The sequence below is a fragment of the Cheilinus undulatus genome, linkage group 19 (assembly GCF_018320785.1).
Source record: "Cheilinus undulatus linkage group 19, ASM1832078v1, whole genome shotgun sequence".
Lineage (NCBI taxonomy): Eukaryota > Metazoa > Chordata > Actinopteri > Labriformes > Labridae > Cheilinus > Cheilinus undulatus.
The window spans coordinates 15739179-15751486 of NC_054883.1; positions in this window are offsets into that span (position 1 = coordinate 15739179).

Below are 12308 nucleotides of genomic sequence, written 5' to 3' on the forward strand. Positions count from 1 at the left end.
TACAGTGTTCAAGTCTTTCTAGAACAAGAGCTGAAAGTGATAGTTTCTTATATTTGAAGTTGGGTTGTATGAGAAACTTGTCAATAACAAGAAAGAACCCAAATCCCCCTAAAATTGGGACATTGTGTAAAATGTGATTATAATCAGAATACAGTGATTTTCAAATTCTTTTTGACCTATATTCACTAAACACACACACACAAAGATGAGATTTTTAGCGTCCAAACTGATTAACTTCTTTTTAGATATTTAAACATTCAGGATTTCATGCCTGCAACGTGTCCCAAAAAGTTGGTAAAGGAGAAAATACTGGAAGTGGAATTCTGATGTACATCATCAGATGTTCAACGGTGGAGAGGGGTCATCTCTTCATCTCTGATGGCTGCTCTCACAGACCGTTCGTCTGAGACACAGTATATCTCCTGCTACACCATATTTCAACTGTTAGATGTATTTTCTTTAATTCTGCTTTATTCATTATCAAAGTCTGAAATAACCACATTACAGACAAAGCAACATTCATAGAGTAACACAAATGGTGGCTCACTTTAGCTTTGTTTGCTTTAGCTTAAAGCTAACATAGCTATGCTGGCTAAGTAAATGACATTACTACAAGAGCCAGTGTAGCTTAGTTATCTTTAGCAATGTTAGCTTTAGCAAACATGGCTAAAGCTGATGTACCCGCATAGCTACCTTTATAGCTTAGCTGCTTTGGTGAGCGTAGCTTTTGCTACATAAGCTGCATAGCTAAGTAACCATTGTCCATAGCTAAAATAGCTTTAGCAATGTGAGCTATAGCAGATGTAGCTAAAGCTACCTTAGCTACATAGATAACATAGATACATTGCTGCTTTGTGAACTTAGTTTAAGTTTTGATAGCAATTCAGCTTCGTCATCTATGTAACTACACTATCTATGTAGCTTATGCAGCTAACAGAGCTATGTAAGCTAGGCTGGCTGTGTTAGAATGTTTTCATGGAGGAAAAATCTTTCCTTGTAGGCAGACTGTTTAAACGGCATCATTAAACATTTTGTGGTCAGGTTTTGAAGCCTAGGTTTATAACTTTTAACTTTTGGTACACTAACCCTAACTGTAACCCTAATGGTGAGTTTAGCTAAGTAAGCATTAGCAACATGAGCTTTAGCAAATATAGCTACGTAGATAATGTACCTATGTAGCGTGTGTAGCTGCTTTGTGAGCTTAGTTAGCTATATTAGCTATGTAGCTTTGCAGCTAACAGAGCTACATATGCTATGCTGGCTGCATTAGCATGTTTTTCTTTGAGTACAAGCTCTGATCCTGTAAGCAGACCGCTTGCTCTTCTTTATTTAACATTTTGTGATCAGGTTTTGCAGGTTAGGTTTATGACTTTAAACTTTTGATATCCTAGCCCTAAATTAAAGTTGAATCCAATTTTATTTTGAAAGTTTTAGCATGTATCTCCATTCTGAGATATACAGTGTCTCAGATGAATGGTCTGTGAGAGCAGCCATCAGAAATGAACAGCCTGCAGCCAGGCTGTCTTACAGCAATGCAGGGGTTCCTTTGTTGTATTTTGCACATCAAGTGCCATACATTTTCAATTGGAGACTTGTCTGGACTATGCCGGCCAGTTTAGTAAATGCATTGTGAAGCCATGCTGTTGTAACTTGTGCAGTGTGGCTTAGCATTGTCTTGCTGAAATAAGATGTTCCAAAAGACTCTCAGTATTAAAGGTGATTTCACAGATGTGCAAGTTACCTATGCCATGGGCACTGATACACCTCCACACCAACACAGATGCTGGCTTTTTGACTTTTGGCTTGGATCTTTACTCTTTTTTTAAATAAAGAATTATTGAACATTCTGGTAAAACTGCTGCTATAGCTCAATCTAAACTAATCTCTTCACTAGCTGCCATTAATTACAGGCTTGTAGTACAACTAAACCACACTCATGGCTCCCACCTCATTCATCTCAAATTATACTGATTGAGTCGACAGCAGAAGAAGCTGTTTGGCATCAGCCGAGGAGATTGAGTTTTTCATAGGCATCTCCCACATACTCAGCTCTGCTGCTCATCCCACAAATGCATGTTCCTTACAAATGTGGTACTATTTAAAAGGGAAATAAACAGGCTTTGCAACAGAATACGATTTATTGCCAAGAAGCATTAAAAAATAATATACCAAACACAAACTTCCTTAGTTTTTGTGCAGAGCTTAGTTGGCTGTATTAATAGCATGTTTGATGAGTAGTTGAAGGGTTTTGTATGTAAAACAGCAATACAACCTAGCACTGCCACTAGACTTAAAATTGACAAGAACCTCATACATTCCTACTATAAAAACATGGAACTATCCCTTTAATGCTCTATTGGTGCTTCTCTTTCTAGAATTGGATTAAAGTGTCCTAAACTGAGCTCTATTTAGAAAATGGGTAGCAGCTTTTGTAGCTGCTCAGTCTTTCCTTCTCTCCTTCCCAGCAAAACACAATTTTCAGATGTAAGTGCCTTGGACTTTAAATTAAGTATCAGGGGTTGAAACACCACTAAGTCCCCAATTACAGAGGGTGAGTGTTGCAGGTATTGTGCCTGTTTGGTAGGATAAAACAGCAGGAAGCTCTCCTCTATAAAAGGCTATAATCCATTTATACTCCAGCAGCCAAGGGCAAAAAAAACGGCTGCGGATGTCTGTGTGAGAAAGATGTAGTCGGACCATCTGTTTCAGGAGTCAAACTTTAACTATTATGTCATTTTAAATTCATTTGGCCGGGGGAGAGAAAACCCAGCATGGTTTGTACGAAAAGATTTGTTTGAGTGTTTTTGCAGGACGTAGATGAGTGTCAGTCATGGGCTAATGCATCTGAGACTCCATCAGGGTACTGAATCCAGCATATCACCTGGGAAAAACAGCACAGTACTGTGCAAGTGAAAATAAAAGCAGCAAATATGATACATAAAAATTTTCCCCAGAACCGCCCAAAGTAAAGCCACCAAATCCAGACTATGAGGCAATCAGATGAGGCCAAACAGCCTGTGTGAATGTGTAAGGCGATCTAAGTGAATAGGATGAGTCATCCTGTGCTCATTTACCGATCAAAGCCCATCAGCTCATGACGTAAGCATGCAGTACTCACCGTCTTATTATCGTGGTTTTTATAGACACAAACAGAGGGGGGGGAAGGAAAAAAATAACATGCAATGTTATTTTAAACCTGGAAGTACATAATTAATGCTGAATATCCTTCAGCAGCTCGCTTTAGGAGAAAATAGACTTAGTCCTGAGTTGTTGACACAGTCATCAGATAACCTGGATTTACTGGTTGTGACTGTCCCTGAGTCTGATTTCCTCAGAAAACAGCAGTGAGATCTGATTACTCATGTTTGAGGCAGCAAGAGACATACTGCTATGATGACTTCCAGCAGGGTACAAGTGACTGGCTGTACCAGCAGACTAATGCATCCTGGGAAACACCCAATTGATGACCTGATAGACATAGGCGGGAGTGAGCGTGGGAATAGGTTACAGACCAAACACGTTTTAAATAGAAATACCCCGTATGAAGCCACTTCCTCTGGTGACGTAAATGTCAAATTAAAGTTCAGTGTCCAATCTGAGCCACTGTGTGTGGTCAATACAAAGGAAATACTTACAGCTTTTTTTGAAGTCATTGCGGTTGCATAATGGTGGGCCACATTGTTTCCTCTCATCATCCCTTTACTGAAAGAGCAGATAATGATAATTTGTAACAAAGTAATTGGGAAGCTCTCCATCTATAGGTCCGCGGTAGGAAACAGCTAGTCAGAGCGATATGTCCCATAAAAGCTTAGACAGGTTTCGTGGCTTTAAACATCCTTTTCAAGAAGTGGAAACCACAAACCTAAGTATTAGTTAGTGTTGACAGGAGTCTCCTCATCCCAAACAACATGCAATAAGGCAGTCACAAACAAGGCCTACTGTGGCGGTGAGGAGCACGTTTGCTTATGAGGAGGATACTAGCCTGTTGTGTAAAATCATTAAATGCCAGTAGGATCCATCCATTTATCCACTGAACTGCTGCTCTGATGTGATTTAAATGTTCAAGATATTTTATCAGTAGTAGGTACTTGATGTCAATCAATAAAGGGTCTAAGGTGGACCACATCCCAGCACTCAGGGTCCTCCCTCAGGAATTCAGGGTTGCTTGCACCTTGACTTCCAGAAGGCAATCAACTCAGTGAGTAGGGATGCCCTCAGAAGGATTCTGGAGCTCTGAGGGAATTCATGTTTGCTCATCCAGCTGATGTCTGTGAAGTGTGGTGGCTCCACCTCTAACCTCTTCCTAGTTGGTTGTAGGGTGAGGCAGGGGTGCATCTTAACTCCTACACCCTTCAGTACCTGTATGGACTGTATAGTGGAGTGTGTAGCAGGGGTCAGCAAACTGTGGAGTGTCATCTGGTGGTGTCCAGATCATCGATCTGGACTTTGCTGATGATGCTGTGATCCTCACAGAGGCTGTAGATGTCCTTGTGGGGATTTTTTAATTGCTGAGTGAGGAGGCTGACGTATTGGGAATGCACATATCCTGTGCCAAAGCAAAGATCCAGGCATTTGGGGAGGCTTTTGATGCTGCCATCCAGTCTGTGTCTGTGACTGTTGAGAAGTTGTGGAGCAGTTCACCTATCTTGGCGGCATAATCCACCGATCCACAAACTGCAAGGCTGAGATCAAGTGCAGACTTGGCCTTACACATGGGATGATGGGTTTACAGGGCAAGGTGATGTGGTGCTCATGTCATCTGAGCATGCGCACTAAAGTCAGAGTCTTTTGGTCCTTGGTCCTCCCAGTCTTACTATACTCTTATGAAGCATCAACGCTGACTGATGGCAACAGGTACCAGCTGGACTACTTGATACTAACTTCTACACTACTTGTGTCTGGGTGGCCCTCTGCTGTCTCACACGGGCCACGAGCCCTAATCTCTCTGCATCGTCCTTGCAGTCTCACACCTCTGCATCTTGCCAAGTTCAGTTTAGCCATCAAGTCTTGCCCTACAACTAGCCTCAATGATGTCAATGGTTTTCTCTGAGATGAGCCCCCCCATCCTCCTTGGTAACTTGGAGATGCATTCACTGGCAGCGCTGCAGGACCTAAAGTCCGTCCAGGGAGACTCAGGATTTAGGAGGCATCTGGTGCAACGTATCTGTGCAACATCTGGCCCCCTGAGGTGACCAAAGTCAGCCTTCCTGGGGCACCTTGGCTGCAATTTCAGGGTTGCAAACTGAAGCTGATGGTCATTTCAAAAGAACTGGGCACTCTTGAAAATCCTGCAGTCCCTGAGCAGCCTCCAGTGTCCACTTACAAGTACGTGGTCAGTCTCCTTCTTCATAATGCCATTAATGGAATGCCAAGTCCAGTGCCACGGATCAGGTCTCAGGAACCATGATCAAGCAATCCTCAATCTCTAGCAGGCAAAGTTAAGGAGCACTGAGGAACTATAATCTCATTGTCCAGAGCCATGTGGATGTCTCGTAGCCCTCCTGGGTTAGGGTTGAAGCTTTTTTCTGATGAAAATGAACACATTTAATGGAAAAAGCTCCTCTCCAATGAAGAGCTACCAGTATTTGGGTTGAGCTACCCTTTACTTTGACCCCCCCAAAAAGAGCCTGAGATTATTATCTGGCTAAATTGTTTACTTTCAAGGAATCTGATACCCCGGTTTTGGCCCAGCAGACCAATTTGACTCAGTGTGCCTTCATCACAGAATTTACTTTGGCCACTAAAATTCTATCACATTATTTAGCTGAAATATAAGATCAAGGTTATTGTTTAACTTAGCTATAAAAGTAAAGAGAGTGTTGTAGCAACTGCCAACTTCCATTAAAATGTGATCTCTCTGTGGCTGACAGTCTTGACAGGGTATTCCCTGCTCAGTATTCCACAAGTGGTTCCCCTTGTCTCCTCTCTTCCCACTGACCTGAGACTGTGCCTGTGCTTTAAGGCAGAATCTGGCTCCTTCTCTTCATCTCCTGCCACTTACCATAATATCAGATACAGGGCGTTGGCTGTCTTCGCTCACCTCCTGTCATTCGTCTCTGGCCTGACATCACCTCCTCCAAACAGCCTCTCTGACTCTACCCATCAAAACTTCCTGTGACTGCCATCACCAAGGCCCGGCCCTGTCACATCTCCAGTCCTAATGAAGGAAAGGCAGAGAGACACAAACGCAGAGCTGTGGATGATTTGTGTAAGACTTTAGTAACAGTAGTGATGTAGGCTCAATATATCAGCCCAGTGACCTTTCAATGTATGGGAGAGGGAGGGGTTATTTATGGGCCAATGCAGAATTCATTGACTTTTGTAGCCTCTGTCAGTTTCTTGTTACAGACCACACTACTGTCTGCATTACAAGGAGCAGTTTGCTTTGTGCAACCTTTGACACTTGTCACAAAGATAAGATGAAGTGTCTGAATAAGATGATGGGCCTTGAACAGCTTTTGAGGGCCTTGGTAGTATTCTACTAGTGCCACACTTTGCTGGAGGGATAAACACTGTTATTATGGAAGATATCCCCCCTTTTAGTTTCAAAGAAAGACTCCATGCAGTGTGCAGAGCATGAGAGATGTTACTGAGGTTACAATATTTGAATGCTTATTATGCATGCTTTTTAAAAAACTGCTGATTAATTGGAGTCAGAGAGTAAACTAAAGCCAGCATACATAGCAGGGTGTCAAGCCAATTTTTGATCTGATCTTCAAGATGTATGACTGGTGTTTGCTGAATTACAGTAAGTCTAATTGTGCACCATTTGTCATACAGTGCACAGGGTAGCAGGTAATGGGATCATAGCCTGATAGGCGCTGAACTTGGTGAGTGCACTTCCATGGCCTGATTGCCCAACTTCAGGGCTTTTTACCCTGTATAAAAGGTTGGACAGTGTTTGAAATCACCATGACAACAGCAGACATGTGCCTTTCCCTCCTATTGTAAAAGACATTTATGCGAATGATTGAAGCACATAGTGTTATTTAACACACTACAGACCTGCTGCTCATCCTGACTTTAATTGCAAACCCAACTGTTGCAAAGCTGATCAAAATCCAAATCCTGTGGTGTATTTTTTGCTGATGACCAGATCATCGATCTGAATTTTGCTGATGATCCTTGCAGAGAATAGATGTGCTTCTGGGGGCTCTTAACTTGCTGAGAGAGGAGGCTGAAGCAGTCCCTTACATCTTCTATGACAGTGGTTCTCAACTTGTGGGTCAGGACCCAAAAGTGGGTCCCAGAGCCCTTTCCAGTAGGTCGCGAATGTGTTCCTGGAAATAAAATTACATCAAAAATGCCAATCAAACTTTTTCTAGCAAGCTTTTTTTTGCCTCCCATCTATAATTTGGGACATGTTTTGCATTTTTGAGGTTCAAACAAGGATATTGTTCATTAGATAAACCTGATTAGTCAAAAAAGATCAGAAATTTGGGTTGGGTCAGTTTTTCATTGGTAAGTTGATGGTTGGTCCTGGGTTGAGAACCACTGTTCTATGAGACACGTTTTGAGCATTTCCTTTCTTACGTTAGGTGTGTTGTAAAGATAGAACCCATGCTGACAGCACTTTGCTCTCTCTGAATTCATTCAGATTAAAGTCAAGATCGATGAGACCAGCCTCTGTCCTCGTTTCCTTTGAGCACCTGAACACAACGCAGCGTAGCTGGAGTGGGCAGCTCCGTTCCGGCTACACCCACTTACTAACTTGAACCTACTGCCCGTCTTTGGGCATAGGCCACGAACAAGAGCTCTCCAGGCCTCTCGGTCTTGGGCCAGTTTCTCCAGCTGTCCCCATGTATAGCCAGACCTCTTCACATCTATATCTAGGTCACGGTGCCAGGTGTTTCTTGGTGTGTCTCATTCCAGAGCATGTCTTGTGATGTTCTTTGGAGGATCTCTGCTGTCCTGGTTTGCTGCCACTGATCCAAGTTAGAGACGGAGTTTGACCAGTGTATTCTAAGGACTCAGGAGGCAGGTGCTGATAAATGTCTGGATTCTTTTCATGGTGGTGACCGTTGCTCTTTGCTCCGTATAGTAATACAGACTTCACCATGGTATTGAAAGTCCTGATCTTGATGTTCATCTGCAACTCAGAGGATCCCCATTGTTCTTTAACTGGTGAGAAGATGCCCTTGCCTTTCCAATCCGGACCTTGACATCTGCATCCATCCCACCAACAACGATGCTGCCATGATAGGTAAGGCTTCCACCTCCTCTAGAGCTTCACCTTCTAGTGTGATGCCACTATTCACCTTGAGGATCTTGCTCTTTCCTTCGTGTATAATGAGGCCAAGGGATGCTGCTGGGTGTGGGAAAGAAGGTCCAGGTCATCAGCAAAGTAAAGGTCGTCCAACTACATCCAAAGTGTCTTTTTCTGGGCTGTGGATGATAAAATGAAATAGAATTAAATGTGGAGGACTGGCCTGTTGCTCAAATGTAATATTTGTGTAAAACCAGAGTCGTTTTCGGCTTAACCACCACACTGAGGTGTGCAAATCCAATGGTAAAATACAGGATTTTGTCTATTCCATATCAGGGAAATTCATGTGTGTAGCTCTTCTTGAAGATGATGGATGTCTGCTGAGTCACTGCCACGGGCCAATCTCTGCTCTGCTCTGTGCATTACAGCAGAAAATATTGCTGAGTTTGACCCACTGGTCACTATACAGGTTCAAAGAAAGCTGATTTATTAAGAAGGGAACTTGCTCAGACAGGAGGAATCAATTTCATATTTATAGATGAGGAATGGGATAGCAGGGAGAATTTTTTGATGGATTGCAAAAGCAGCATTTCTTAAAGATATATGTTTGGAGGAATATGCAGCCAACATGTCATAAATATGGCTGGTAACTGGGCTGAAACATTCACAGAAAACCACAGTTAATTTAAAGTGTGGTGTGATTCAGCTTTATAAACAGGATTCAGAGTGATTCAGCCAAATGAGCTGAAACTTGAATATTCTCCCTCTCATTCCTCTTTTCGTTGCTTTGACTCGAAGGTCGTCGCGGGCTGTGAAGTGGACAGGCCTGTCAGCATAGCGGGCAGCCCAGGGAGTCACACAGGCGGAAGAGGAATTCAAATCAGCCGTGGGTATTCAAGGCGAGGCCACAGAGCTGAAAACTTCTTCTAAAGAGTGTGAAAGATGTCTCCTCTGATCTGAGCGAGGAGGGAAGATGGGCACACTCCTCCTGCCTGCAGCCACACTCACTTCACTGACTCAGTGACCATTTATGAAAATTACAAAATCTTTAAATGGCACGATTATGCACTATAGATTAAAACAAGCGTGGAAAAGGAACATTAAATTCCTCGGTTACATTCCTCAAGGGCTGCAGAGTAATGGCATCTCTGAGCAGGGAAATATTATGAAGAGGAGGCAAAGAGCAGCATAACACATTATGTCATTGTCTCTGATTTTACAAACCACTTCAGGGACCAGAAGAAGGAGGAAAGTACTTTTAGCTTGTGGTCGGAAAATAGAAACCGCCTTCCTGGCTTTCCAAGCCAGACTCACATGTAGAAGTAATTTAAAAATACCAAAACAGCACAAAATGACTTGTGATTACCCAGAGTGATTAGGTCTTTTAAGCTGGCGTAGTCTGCTGATAGAAATCCTTTTCATTCCTTATCTGCACCAGTCTGTTATTGCCTCCCTCTTATCCATATCTCTTTATTATCTGTCATAGAGATTGTACAGTGAGTGCATCCAAATAAAAGTCAGTCAGTGTCCCTGATGCATGATAAAGGACAAAATATTAAATGTGTGGAGGAATAGACATGAAGGACACAGAAAAGAAAATAAAGGCATTTTGTTGTAATTCTTAAACTCGCCAAAGTTCAGCTCCCATTCCACAAGATCTGCCTGGTGCCTGCTGGAGCAGAGACATATTAATATTTCATTTGAGGCTGAGTCTCTAGCTGAAGATTATGAACAGAGAGAGAGAGGGGAGCCTTGTTGGCCCTGGAGTGTGGTCTCACATTGAATTTTGAAGTCATAAATGGATGTTTCAAAACGGCAGAGCGGGTGGCGCGTTAAAGGTTCCTGAGAGGACCATAAATCATTTGGTCACACGTTTGCCTGGGCCTCTGCGGATCAAAGAGCTCTCTCAGCACCTCTGCAACACATTCGCTTTCACTCAAATGTGAAGTGAAGGAAGAGGAAGGAGAGATTTTTGTGTGTTATCAATGCATGCATCATTCATTTGAGATAACAGAGAAATCTGTGAACAGGACATAAGAACCTATTTAAAGTCCCTGTAAAGTGATAGAAAAATTATGTATTTTAGGTTTGTTGTATGACTGGCCACTGTGTTATGAACCACCGGGCTTAATGTCAGTCATGAAAAACATCTCTAAATTTGTAAAATTAAGCTTCAAAATCATGAAAAATTGTAAAAAAAAAAATTACAATCTGACTGGATGAAAGCACTCACTATTTGACCGCCCCTTGACCTTATGATGAGAGCACAGCTGCCTGGCTCTGTGCCAGAGAAGAGACGAAGTCTGTTTTCTGGCTCAAATCTCTGTTATGATACTTTAAAATGCTCCATAGACCACTGTGGCTTATAGACTTGGCAAATTTACCTCACCATGAACAAAAACATCATGTAGCTGACTGTTAACTTTCATTGAAAGCAGTGACATGAGCTAACAACACTGTATTAAGATGAACTGCTCAGTGATTTTATATCATTGTAGCGTTGGGGGGGCGGGGCAATTCTCCATCAGGACTAGTGATGTCATGGGCTCATGAATTTGCCCTGCTCAAATTCAACTGACCGTGGAAAGAGAAGAAAGACTTTATTCAAAAAATTTTCGTTTTCACATGTTTACAGCAGCCTTATTCCAACACATCTAGCATGTGAAGACAGAGTTTTTAATTCACTTTACCGGGACTTTGACAAAATGTACAACCAGATAGGCTTTAAATGGAAATGTATTTGATAGACCAGTGGTTCCCAATCTTTCTCCCTTAGTTGGGTCCCTCCCTCATACCTAAGAAAAGTTCCTCAAATTCCTCACCCAGCTCTACTCAGCACTATCTTGCAGTTTTCTCATCTGCTGCAGGTTTGTCCAAAACTTGCTAAAGAATGCCCCCTTGTGGATGAAACACTGCAATACATCTCATCTTCTAACCCAGAGCTACAACAGGTGGAAAAAAGTGCAAATTTTACCAAACTTCCATGTTAGTAAACATTCAGAAGAATAGAGTGTGAAAATTTTGATAGATTTTAAAAAGGGTCAAACCCCCTTAATAGCAGCAAATTCAGTTTTTGCACAAATTATTTTTAAAAAACCAAAGCTAGAGCTGTTCTGAATTGCCCATCACCCTTGTAATGTGCATTCAAGCGGCTGTTTACCTGTCCTCACTACAAACCGTTTAACAAAAAACTAGCACATTGTGTTAAATGTTAACAAAAAACAAAACACAATGACTTACAAATTATTTTAAACCTGTGAAGATTTTGAATTAACCGAATGAACACAAAGACAAAAATATTCAATGTTCAATCTAATACACTTTTTCCCATTCTGCACACATTCTGAATTTGCTGCCACCAGCATATTCCAAAACAGCTGGAGGCATCAAGCATGTCTACCATGTGTTACATCACCTTTTCTTCTAACAACACTGTAAGCATCTGGAGATTGAAGACAATAATTGTTGAAGTATGTAAAATAGAAGTCTTTACCATTCTTGCTTGATGTACTTCTTAAGAAACTCAACAGTGTGGGGTTTCTGTTTTCATGTTTTTTGTTCCAAAATGTGCAACATATTTTCAAATAAAACGTTAAAGGCCACATATTATGCAAAATACACTCTTTTAGGCTTTGCTAGTAAAAAAATATGTGCTCCTGGCCTGTCCACAATCCACCCAAGAATAAAATAAATCTATTCTCTCTCCCAATCTCTCTCTCCACCTTTCAGAAAAAGTGTGCAGAAACAAGCCGTTCTCAGATTTTCCTCTCATGATGTCATGTGGGGAGTTAGCCCCGCCCCCATGTTCAGCTGGCCCTTTCCTCTTGGAAGACAGTTCTGCCCTCCTCTCCAGATCTCAGCTGGCAGCTGAGAGGAGGATCAGGAGAGGCACATCTTTTTCCTGAGATGGGCGGAGTCAGACAGTTAATTAACATGTAAAGCCATGGACACAGAAGGAGCCCATTCTGAGCAGGGCTGAAACAGAGGGGTTTTAAGACATGCAAAAATACAATACTGGAGTGTTTATTCAGCAACAAACTTCACAGGCACATTTTGGGGACCTCTGAGACCAATATAAACTTGTCTTATAGGATAAAATATG